The 13321-nt window shown below is 31.4% G+C and overlaps 1 protein-coding gene across 3 annotated transcripts in view; it reads right to left on the bottom strand.

The window, feature by feature from the left end:
* Positions 1-13321, bottom strand: part of LOC132727398 (serine-rich adhesin for platelets-like) — a 71370-nt gene that overhangs the window by 44117 nt on the left and 13932 nt on the right. Inside the window, exon 1 of one of the 3 annotated variants that reach the window (XM_060712867.1) lies at positions 12771-13138. The exons of 1 other annotated variant lie outside the window; for it this stretch is intronic. The gene's annotated coding sequence lies outside the window, so the exon portion shown is untranslated. Of the gene's footprint in view, positions 1-6581; positions 6790-12770; positions 13139-13321 lie in introns of those variants that run through there. One more of the 3 variants, XM_060712868.1, reaches the window with a different exon arrangement.

Here is a 13321-nt window from a genome sequence, read left to right as displayed (position 1 = left end):
TTTAATGGGTAACCAAGATATCCTGGAGATGAACCATGACCAATATAATATCCCGATTTTAAGAGTTTATACCTTTGGTTTTCTATTTATTTCAAGTTCAAGCAGCAATGTTTGATTCAGTGTACTATAGACACACACTCTCTTAACTGTACCCATGGAGCCAAAAAAGCTTTACTTAAGGAACACATGCACCACTTGGCCATGCCATACTGCTACTAAATTTTATGATTGACTTGAATTGGCTTTAGGTTTACAACTCTAAAGTTAGGTCGTTCTCTCTGCGTCAGACAGAATTACCAGGTTTGCTATTGAATAGCATCCACTCTAAGTCATGCTCATGAGTAGCTTAATTTATGTAGAAGACTTGAGCTGGTATTTTACTGGTATTCAAAGAATTTGGAAACCATAGTCTGTCAAATTCATTAAGTTGATGTGTATTTTAAGCACAATTACTAATGTGTATTAGAAGTCTGTTTAATATTATTTTACTATAATTAATTAACTGGTGCAGGCTTCCATAAAGAAAAGACTTGTTGCTTCCAGTCTAATGATTGTAAATGTTATGTATGTTAACATGTTTTTGTATCATGTGGCAAATAAACCACAGAAAAACTACTTCTTAATACATAAGAATCAATACTAAGATATGTTATTAATGAATGATCAGTTTTTTTTTATTATTTTTATTATCATTATCATTATCAAATCATCCAACAATAAAAAAATGATTAAAATTACCTCCTTTCTCATCGTAAAGTCCACTTTTAATGCGTAAATCTGTTGTACAAAGAAAAGTAAAAGTTATACACTATTTGTCAGTATTAAGACTTCTAGGTAACCCTCTTAGCTATATATTTGCATTGATGTCCAGATTCAAGTAGTTTTATCATGGTATGAACATAGGTAATTAATTCATGTTGTCAAATGGTGGTCAGTTTTATCACCGGGTCATTTTCTCATTATAAATACCAGTACTGCAAGTGTTTTTCTTCTAGTCAGTCAATTAGCAGCTATCTGCCCAAATTACTTAGCCTGATTCTACATAAACATCTTAAATGGACTGGTCTAGCTCTAATCTATGGAACTGTCCATTGTCAAATTTAGGGATATCAAGATTAAAATATGAAGTTCCTTGGTCAGCCAGAATACAGCATGTCCAACTGCATATTTACATAGCAGATTGGTTCTTTAGTGGTGTCAGAAGATGTTTACTTTTGGTTCCAGCATTTTAAAGGTTAATCACTGCATTATTTTATTTTTGTCTTCCAGGCTTTACCACCCCTAAATTTGTTTGATGGACTTGCCCATCTTTTAATTTGGACTGGTCTAATGTTGAAATGAGGTATTTAATACAATGTATGTGAAAATGATATTATGTTAATTTTAAGTATGGTCAGACAAATATAATAAAACCAACATAAAAAGTCAGTTTTTCCCAAAAGAAATTCTAAACCAGTCTACCCAAAGGTTTATTTTTTGACACTTTTAGTCAGTGTTTTAAAAATTACCCATAAAAATATTTTCAGAAGAATTATTATCTCTTGAGGACTGCTTTAAAGGCCCTTCACAGACTGTTAACATTTTGTACACCCTTAATAATTCATTATGAAAGTAACTTTTCCGTAAGACTGTTCTCCACTTTTGTTTTATGAAATATTTCTTTTCCTTCATTTAAAGATTACTTAAGCAAAAACTTGCGTAAAATCAATTTCAATTTCAAGAGCAAAATTTTTTTTTATTAATATTTGTTAAATATATAATATGGCACATACTTATGAAATTGAAGTTAACATTTATGTATGCACTGAGATCTATTGAAATTTGTCTCACTTTGTATATTCAAATAGACTTTATGACTGAATTGCAAACACTTTTATTTGCTTTTTACAGGTATAAAGTTTCTTTAATAACACCAACATACGCGAATACGTTTCAGATTTGCAAATGTTGCAATTATTTTTTTTTTGAGAAAATTTATTTCTAAAAGTTTTTAGTGTTTTGTTAAAGATATTTTTGTGCGCCTCAACGACCTTTAAATGCTAACATATGAGGAAGATATCTGGCTCACTTTTAAAGCTCTGTGGCTCAACTCAGGAGCTTACTTATGCCTTAAATACTTAAGAGGGGACTTCAGGGAGGGGCACTGTATGTATTCCTTCTTTATTGCAGTCTTACTACATCCCCACTCCCCCCTCCAAAAAAAGAAACCTAGTCATAATTCTAAGTCCCTCCTTCAACCCCCAAACACAGATTCCCCCACCCCAAACCACCATTCACAAACACAAAACTCTACTGTTTTGTTTTGAAAGAACTCTATATTCATGAGTGTCAAGAAAACAAAAACAACATACAAATTATATAAAAAATAACATCAGAACAAAGAAACAAAAACAATGAAAGACAACAATAACATCTGGGGCACTGCCTAAAGCTTTAACAATACAGATACTCTTTGAACACAACATTATGAAAATACAAACTATAAACATACAAAATTAAATGTCACAGTGACAAATAAATAATAACTTCCAACCAGACAGCTTTCAATTCCTTGTATTTACTAGATTAATGTCTGAACAGTCTCAAGTAGATTATCTAGTGTATTAACAATAAGATAATCTCCTTGATAAGGCACTTGCATACCAAAAGTCAAGACATAACATAATGAAAATAACAACCTTCTAAAAACATCATTTATTATACAATTAAGATATTTCTCAAGATTTCTCAAGATAAAGAATGGATATTTTTTTATAAAAACTGAAAGAAAGCTTCCTATAAACAAATGTTATATTGAAGGATTTGAGGTCTACTTTTAGAGTATATCATAAAATAAATATTTATTCATGTCTGTCTGGCACAAGATATTTGTGAAACCGAAGGTTGCCCTACCCACCTCTCTTAGTAATACTTATTCCTTTTGAGAAGGGAGTTAACTCAGGCAGGCTTGCGCATTTTAGGCATAAATAAAGTTAAATTGCTGCCCTTCTTTATGATCTTAACAAAATTGATGTTTTCAAGGATACATGCAAAAAATATTTTAACATTTGAAACCAATATACTTTTGAAAAACCTTATCAGTCCTTCATAAAAATCTGAAGGAAAAACAGAGTCATACTTGAAAACATACAAAATATTTCAAGCCAACCAAAATATTTTAAGCCAAGCAAATCCTGTCCTGTTTTGTCACTATTCAGTCAGTCAAAAATAATAACAGAAAAAATAACTAAAAAATCTGGATATTGGTCAGTGACCTGCAATTATCATCCAAAAGATATGGATAACCTTAAATGGTATAACAGGTTGTACACCTAACATTAACCATGCATTTCTGATATGGGTGCCAGGTGGTTTACGACAACCCCATTTTTCTTTGATTAGCTAGCTTTAAAAAAAACTTGATGTTACGAAATCAAAATCAAGAGATTCTAAATTTCTTACAAATTAAGGTCATGTACATAGGGACGTGGATGGTACCTAGCTCATTCCAGTACCGTTGATGAACAGGCTGAATCAAACGGAGCCTGCGTTATTTTCAATTTTGAAATAGACGTTCTCAAGGGATTCTTTTTTGTGTATTTACGTACATATGACAGACATACATATATGTTATCTACGAACACACCTTAAAACATCATATAAACATGTAAATGCAGATGACTCAGAGCCTCTATTGTATTGTTGTAATGTATTTTAAAGGCTCTGCTGACATAATACTACCAAATTATCTATAATTGTTCAACCAAAACTTGTTTACAAATTTTAACAGTATCTGCTGAGGTAATATTTACCTGTACATGACCAGGACTTAAAATTCAACTTTGATAAAATAAAACCCAATAAACTCAAACTAATATTTATAAACTTAAAACGAAATAATCTTTCATTGAATAAATACAAAATATTTATTATCATAGTTCAGTTTTATAAATTTTTGGATTTTCTTTCTGTCAAAACATAGAGGGATTCTTACTGACATATTAATTATTCCTATTTTTTTTGTATTTCTGTAGACCTCAACCTTTGACCTCAACAACCTCCAACCCAATCTATCAGTAGAGGTCCATGCAGGATACCTATACATGCCAAATATCTATGAGAAAAAATAAGTAAAGGACCCACAGTGACAGATGAATGATGATTGGACAGGTGTGTATCCTTTCAATAAGGCGCAATGCATATTCCAGAGAAGGTTTGGCATTTAATTAGTTTTCCAGATGGGGTCACAAATCAAATTTTTGTGTAATTTTAACTGAAAATCATTATCAACCATATAATAAGAGGCCAGGGAGGGGAGGACTTGACCTCCGATCCTAACCTGAGCTCTAAATTCGCACAAGATGGATTATCTGCTGAAAAAAAGAGGACAAATCAGAAAAGAGCTTGATTTAAGGTGTTTTAGTCTCAAAGGATCAATTGATTTAACATTGAATAACAATATAACACATCTATATTAATTGTCCACATTGATGATAATAACAGTTACTGTAACTGTTGCTACTTTCTTTTGTAAAACTATACACACTAATTTTCAGGGCACTTGTCTTTGATGTGATAGGTCGGGATCTATGTAAACAAATTGCTTTATTCATTGAGAATACAAATGTTTAATCTAAAGTTACAACCTGTCACATAAATCTCCATGTGATATCCTCATTCTAAACTACAATACATATATACATTACATCAGGCGGATAGAGTAGAATGTCAACCCTATTACAACTGACAGTTACCTTACAGTCTTTACTATGCAACTTATCAATGAAGTCACGATATAAAATATGTTTCATATAATGATAGCTTGGAAACAATTATTGCATTATATAGTTAGATGCATTTTTAATCTTTTCTTGAAAGACAATTTTTCAAAAATATCTCTCTCTCCCTATATCTCATTAAAGGCTGTGCAAAACCAATATTTAAAGGTTTTTCAATTATTGCAATACATCTTATATAACAAAATTTTTGAATTGTAAATCAGTATAAGACATGTACTGCAATATGGTATTCAATCTACAACAGTAGATAGGTATTGCAATATTTTTTTTCAGCAATATAATACTGCAATGTGAAATATCCAATAAACTGCAATACAAGTTGATTAATATATTACAATATTAAAATGAAACACTGCTATTGTTTTACAGGCAGGACTATACAGCAATTTGATAAAATCAGTTTAGAAAATGGCTCATTTAATTACAAACCAACAGATATTGCAAAATCTTCTTATTGGCAAAACTTATATTGCAAAATAGCTTACTATATTAAGTTAACTGCAAACACTTAGTCAAATAGCTCAATATTGCAATACATTAGATACTGCAATCAATTTTAGTGGAATAATTATACTGCAATGTGATAATATTCAGTACAATACTGTTATATTGCAATATCCATTACTATGAGCAATGTAGTCAGTCTAATATTGCAATTCTGATATATTGCAATATCCATCACTCTGAGCAATGTAGTTAGTCTAACAGAACAATACTGATGTATTGCATTATCCATTACTTTGAACATGATGTCAGTCTAATAGTGCAATACTGATATATTGCAATATTCGTTTCTTCAGAGCAATGTAGTCAGTCTAACAGTGCAATACTGATATATTGCATTATCTGTTACTATGAGCAATGAAGTCAATCTAATATTGCAATAATGATATATTGCAATATCCATTACTCTTAGCAATGTAGTCAGTCTCTGTTACTATGAGCAATGTAGTCAGTCTAACAGTGCAATACTGATATATTGCATTATCTGTTACTATTGCAATATCCATTACTCTGAGCAATGTAGTCAGTTTCTGTTACTATGAGCAATGTAGTTAGTCTAACAGCGCAATACTGATGTATTGCATTATCCATTACTTTGAACAGTGCAATACTGATATATTGCATTATCTGTAACAATGCAATGAAGTCAATCTAATATTGCAATAATGATATATTGCAATATCCATTACTCTTAGCAATGTAGTCAGTCTCTGTTACTATGAGCAATGTAGTCAGTCTAATAATGCAATATTGATATATTGCATTATCTGTTACTTACTTACTTTGAGCAATGAAGTCAGTCTAATATTGCAATACTGATATATTACAATATCCATTACTCTGTGCAATGAAGTCAGTCTTATAGTGCAATACTAATATATCAATAGCAATGTAGTCAGTCAAATTGCAATATCCATTATTCTGAGCAATGCAGCACAGCATTATAGTTTTTTGTATTATATTGTAAACAGCTGTGCGTCATTTTATATATTTATATACAGATAATAATTGTCATGAACAGTGATATACTTTGTGATACAGTAAAATAGGAAAACTATATCAAATCAATTAAATACACATAAAATAAAACAGTATATGACAATAAAAATGTTGCATTTTGTAGGCAGACTTTTATTCCAGCAAAATGTGCTTATTTTACTCTGTGGAGAAAACTTGATCGTGTTTTTTTTATGTAAACTTGACATGGTTATTTTTTTTCTAATTCAGAAATGTGTCTTTTTATCATAACAGCTTATCTTTATAATAAAACATGAAATAAGAAAAACATACTTAACCTACCCAATATATTTTCCTTTCATGTATACAATCCAACATCAATAAATACATTAATAACCATCCAGTGTGTAAATCACTAAATATGTACATAATATAAACCTATTCAAACCGAAATTTCTCTTTATTGAATCTCACACATAAGTTTACCGACCTGGTTAGTAAATTTCAACAAAATGTCACCGAATGAATTAAAGTAAATGTCACTAAACACCCTGTATAATTTAAGTCCTTGGCGGGTTTTCTCATGATGAACCTTTCACCTGAATACCGTCGTGAAATGTTATGCGAGAATTGACCAGAGGCAGTAGCGAACTATTTAATAACACGACCCTCGTCCTCCCTATTATTTTTACTATCATTAACGTTTAAATTAGCATATAAAGGTAACATATATTTAAGCATGTTACCACCCCAACTGTCAACACTGGCGATATACTAGCATTCCAACAACAAATTAGAACATTATATTAATCATTGTACAAAAGCATTGAAGAGACAAAATTTGGTAACATTACTGGGCTAAAACTTTGGTTGGTTGGTTGGTTTGGTTACCGTTAGTTGGTTGTTTGATTCAGTTTTACAAGTGGTTATTTTTCAGGTTTACTGGTGGAGGAAAAAAATCGAGGATCCCTTCCTGCATAAGCGTGAATCTCATTAAAATCACCGTAATGACAGCTATAGATATAGCTGTCATAATTTGAATGATTTGAAGTAAGAAGTACTTGGAAAATCATTAAAAAAAAAATTAACATGACGTAATTGTCAATCTTTCCTTTGTCAAACCTTATCATATTTTCAAATTTGAAAAAAAAATCCTGAACATCTGACATGGCTTCAAGGAAACAATTCAACACTAAAATGAACTTTTAACAACCATTTTTTATAAAGATTTTTATAAAGGCCTGCAAAAAAACTGTTCTTATTTTAAAAGTCAAAAGGTACTCGTTTGATTTAAGTTTGAAATGACATTTGGCTGCCTTTCAAGTTATGTCAAAATTGAATGTTTAAATGAAAAACAAATTAAAATCAATGAACTTCAACAGTTTTTTTTATAGCCGGATCATGTCATATGATGTCACAGTGTAAAAAATACAATATTTCAGCGCCCCGTAGTTATTTAATTAGCCTAAATTTCCATGAAGTTTAACCAGGTTTAACGGCATGTAGCAAAGCATGTAGCACGGTCAGGAATTAGTACCCGTACCTCAGACCTCCCTTCAACCCCCAAAAAATATTTTATATGAATAAAAACATTTAAAATGTCATAATCATCATTAACATATCACAGATGAATTAAAAAACCTGAGCTCTTACTGCCTATATGAAATAACATACTGCATATATTATAACATATATATAACATATAGTATGTTATTTGATATTGAAAATCCTTTAGGTTGAAAATGAAAAGTTTCAAATTCAAAGGTTACGGCAAGACCATTACCAGTTTACTAGTACTGGTTGCCTTCTCTTTCTCAAGGAACTGATAACTTCTATACAAAGTTACAGTGCGAATGACCGTAGAAAGGACTTTTTTAATCACTCTCAAAAAAGTGATCCGCACTGTCCAGGAATCGAACCTGGTCCAGTGCTGGTCGCACGATTCACAGTCGAACAATCTACCTATTGAGCTAACCTGGCAATATATAGTGCGAGACCAATTTGATGTCCATGTATGAAAGCATAAACTGTTCTTTGCAATGGAACTGCCAAATTGGGCCATTAGTTTAAAATTAATGTTAAATAAAACTGTTTTACTGGAACATAAATAGCGGGGTTTCCTATACAAATAACAGGTGTGCAACCATTATATCAATTATATATATTATATCGCTTTAACTGAAAAAAAAAATATACTAAATTATATTTTTCTGATGCAAATTAAAGAATATTGCCAAAAAAACATTTGAATAAAGCTATTAAACAGTGTTTGAAAGTTCTGTACAAACATCGGCAGGAAGTATCTGATAACGGCTTGGCATACATCACGAAAATCTTCACCAGATCTCCTTTCAAACTGTTTCAATTTGAAAAACCAGAGACTGGTATAAAAAACAAACAAAAGAATCTTTTGAAATAAAATTCTTCAGAATATATTTTCATTTCTTTTAATTACAATAAAATTATTGCGGGATACAGGTCTGTTGTCTGACTCATATTAATTTTTATCTCATATTCATATCTCAGACGAGATCACGTAAAAAATTTAAGCGTCATATATCACAAAATCTCTATATAGTATCATATTACACTGAAATTGTGCATAATATGTCACAAATTTGTCATCATACATGTATATATTGATTTCATGTGCTTTTAACTATAATTAGCCTGCTGGCAGACACTGACTCTACCCATGTGACCAGTGCAGACCAAGATAATGTCTGTGCCATCTGATCATGATCTGCACTGTTCAATATTCAGTTTATTCTTATTTTGAAATTTTCCCAAATATTGATAAATGGTTTAGTCCAGATTGAAATACAGTAGAGTCCATTTTATATATTAAGCAAACTGAAATACCCCTGAACGACACTCATTTCATGATTATCATAAAGTTTCACCACCAAATACGAAAGGAGCAAGAGTTTTGGAATTGAACAATAAAGGGGTGATTGATGGATCAAGATAGACCATGTTTTTAACCAGTCTTTGTCACAACCAATATTATATACAGCAAGACCAGTCGGGACATCCATGCAGGCAAGCCATCTCTACACTTCAAATTTTCATTTTGATAACAAAAAAAAGAAAAAAAAGTGAAAAAGCGAAACAGATATTTATTTCAAAATTAAAGCTGAACAACTGGAGAAACTCAACAAGTTAAATGAAATAAACCTACAGTAAATAAAGTACCATCAGCACTGTGACAAAGAATTATTTCAATTTATTGCAATCCCAACTATCTTGATCTTGATATAAGCTTGCTATACACCAAGTTTGATAACAATATCTCATTCCTAACCCTAGTAATTGTCTGGAAACCATTTTTCTACTTTTAGTAACTGTGACCTTGAACCCAGGGAGTCCAAATGCAATACCAAGTGTGGTCTTCATGTAAGCTTGCTAAACACCAAGTTTGATTACAATATATGATTCCTAACTTTAGTTATTGTCCGGAAACCATTTTTCTATTTTTAGTAATGGTGACCTTGACCTTGGCCCAAGGGGGGTCCAGATGCAATACCAACCTATGTCTTCATATAAGCTTGCTATATACCAAGTTTGATTACAATATCTGATTCCTAACTTTAGTTATTGTCCGGAAACCATTTTTCTATTTTTAGTAGCGGTGACCTTGACCTTGGCCCCAGGGGGTCCAGATGCAATACCAACCGGGGTCTTCATATAAGCTTGCTATATACCAAGTTTGATTACAATATCTCATTCCTAACTTTAGTTATTGTCTGGAAACCATTTTTCTATTTTTAGTAACGGTGACCTTGACCTTGGCCCCAGGGGGTCCAGATGCAATACCAACCGGGGTCTTCATATAAGCTTGCTATATACCAAGTTTGATTACAATATCTCATTCCTAACTTTAGTTATTGTCCGGAAACCATTTTTCTATTTTTAGTAACGGTGACCTTGACCTTGGCCCCAGGGGGTCCAGATGCAATACCAACAGGGGTCTTCATATAAGCTTGCTATATACCAAGTTTGATTACAATATCTCATTCCTAACTTTAGTTATTGTCCGGAAACCATTTTTCTATTTTTAGGATTGGTGACCTTGACCTTGGCCCAAGGGGGGGTCCAGATGCAATACCAACCGGGATCTTCATATAAGCTTGCTGTACATCAAGTTTGATTACAACATCTCATTTCTAACTTTAGTTATTGTCTGGAAACCATTTTTCTATTTTTAGTAACGGTGACCTTGACCTTGGCCCAAGGGGGGGTCCAGATGCAATACCAACTGGGGTTTTCATATAAGCTTGCTATATACCAAGTTTGATTACAATATCTCATTCCTAACTTTAGTTATTGTCCGGAAACCATTTTTCTATTTTTAGTAACGGTGACCTTGACCTTGGCCCCAGGGGGTCCAGATGCAATACCAACCGGGGTTTCCACATAAGGTTGCTATATACCAAGTTTGATTACAATACCTCACTCCAAACTCTAGTTATCGTCTGGAAACCATGATGTGGACCGACCGACGGACCGACCGACGGACCGACCGACAAGCTGACTCCTATATACCCCCCCTAAACTTCGTTTGTGGGGGTATAATAAAAGTTTGCCATATCCAAACAGATAAAAAATGCAGAGAGGAGCATTGTGGGTCTTCCCTTCATGAGTAAATCAGGAAAATCCCCAATAACCCCTACAGTGTTGATGTGAATTCAAAACAAAACAAAAATATGAATTACATCATTAAATACACTGTACACTAGATATAGGTAGATATGGTAAGATAAAAGCTACTGTCTGACATAGCATAATGATTAGCTGATAATATTATCAAGTTGACCCACATATCACTCTGCCTAAAACTTCAAAATACAAATCAGTGTTCATTTATACATTAACCCTTTCGCTGCCAGAGGGTTATTGTTTTATTGTTAACCTATTTGCCAGAGGGTTTTCTAAGAAATTACTATATTATTAATTAATATAATTATTATTATTTGTTATAAGTATTATAATAATTATATATGTTTCCAAATCTGTTAGTATAATAATAATTATTGTCGATGGTATAATTTTCTTTATATTTATTATTATTTTTATTATTATTATTATTAATTTATTATTATTACTATAATTATTATTGAAACGGCTAAAGCCGTCCATATGGCAAATACGCCGAAAATAACAGGGACGGCTTAAGCCGTCCCTATGGCAGTGAAAGGGTTAAACTTTCATGTACTAACTTATCATCTCCGCAGTGTGACAAAATAATCAACTGTCAATGTGACATAATAATCACTGTGATATTGACATTTTAAATGTCACATTTTAATCCTGATAACATTAATTTTCAGTGTGACATAATAATCCCAAGCTATTACAGAATTTTCACTATAGACATTATATTCACTTTTGTATCAACTTTAAATTTGACATAAATAATCATTGCAGTATCAATTTTGTATGTGACTTAAATATTCTATAGACCTAAAAATGTGACATGGTAGTCATTATATTTAATTACCCTCTCCAATGTGACATAATAATCAAAATTGTCTATTGTATAAACCTAATAATGTGATATTATAATCACTATTGTCTTTAGCCTGTTGTGTGACACAATATTTTATATAGCTTTACTTGTGACACTATCAATATTCGTACAATTGCAAAATTGTCCAAAGTGACATAATAATCACTTAACTTCAAACAAGACACAATAATTACAATAAGCGTCAAATGTGACATACTGGTACTATTGTATGTAACTTCCAATGTCACATACTAATCACAATAGCAGTATTTTTTTAGCCTCCAATGTGATATAACATAAATATATTCTACATAAGCATTTCATAATATAAGAATACGAATTTTAAATAAAACTAAATACATTGCTTATAGCCAATAATATAATGACATAACTACATAATTGTTTAGCCTGCTGTGTTACATAATAACCACTTGATTGTTTTTGCCTCCCATATGACATAATCACAATTGATGTGATATAAGAATCATTATACATGTATTTACATCAAATGTGACATATTATTGTATTGGTCTTTCAACATTGTGTATATGAAAGTCCAATGTGACATAATTATCACTTTTGTTATAGCCTCAAAAGGAACAAGATAAGATAATTATCACTTTCGTCTGGGACTTAAAATATATTTTTGGTCCTAGCCTTCGTACTAGCCTCAAATGTGACATATCAGCCTCAAATATAACAAAATATTAGATGTTAAGATTGGATTAAAACATGACATGATAAATACTTTTATATAACCATCCAATGTGACATGATATACAGAATTATATAATCAGCTGATCACAAATAAACATAACCTAATTATCAAAATTGATCACTATGAACATTACTTTAAACCAATATTTATAATACACTGGTTAAGTCTATTATACCTATTTCACATAATATTTGACATCTAATTGGCTTTTTCTAACATTAAGATATTTGAATAAAATTATTATTGAATAAAAATTCAACAAAAATTGATCAATCTTTAAAATAAATCTAAGGTATAAACTTACCAAAAATCTGTTGAATTAAAATCCAAGCAGGGGTAAAAATTTAGAAAATAACAACTCCTGTCTGATTGTGAAACAAGTTTTTCAACCACTACCCTGCACGGTAATTGGTATACTTTTAAACTTTTTTATCTACACTATCTTTTCTATTACATGTTTATATCCCACAATGCACTCTGTACACCCTTTTTTCGATTTTGAGCAGACATAATTTAAAAGCAGACAGGTAAAAAGCCTATGCATGTAGTATATATAGGCCACATTAAAAAAGGTAAACACTAATGTGTATTTAAAAAAGGTGTGTTAATTTTTCATGTGTACTAATATGTCCAGGCAGTATAAATCTATATTTAAACATTATAATCCACATGTGAAATATATCAGGCCAATTATCTCCAGTCACTATTATTTGACAACATGAACCTATCATATTTCTCAACTGGTCTTGTTAAAAAAAATTACAGACCAGCCAGGCGTTTAAATCAAGGTTCACACACAAATTTCAAAACATTGACCTTTTAGAGGTATGAATGAAATGTGAAAAGTATTTTTAA

The sequence above is a fragment of the Ruditapes philippinarum genome, unplaced genomic scaffold, assembly GCF_026571515.1.
Source record: "Ruditapes philippinarum isolate M1 unplaced genomic scaffold, ASM2657151v2 ctg86_1_1_1_1, whole genome shotgun sequence".
Taxonomy (NCBI): Eukaryota; Metazoa; Mollusca; class Bivalvia; order Venerida; family Veneridae; genus Ruditapes; species Ruditapes philippinarum.
Note: the sequence above shows the minus strand (reverse complement) of the source record. Positions and strands in the feature narration are given on the sequence as shown.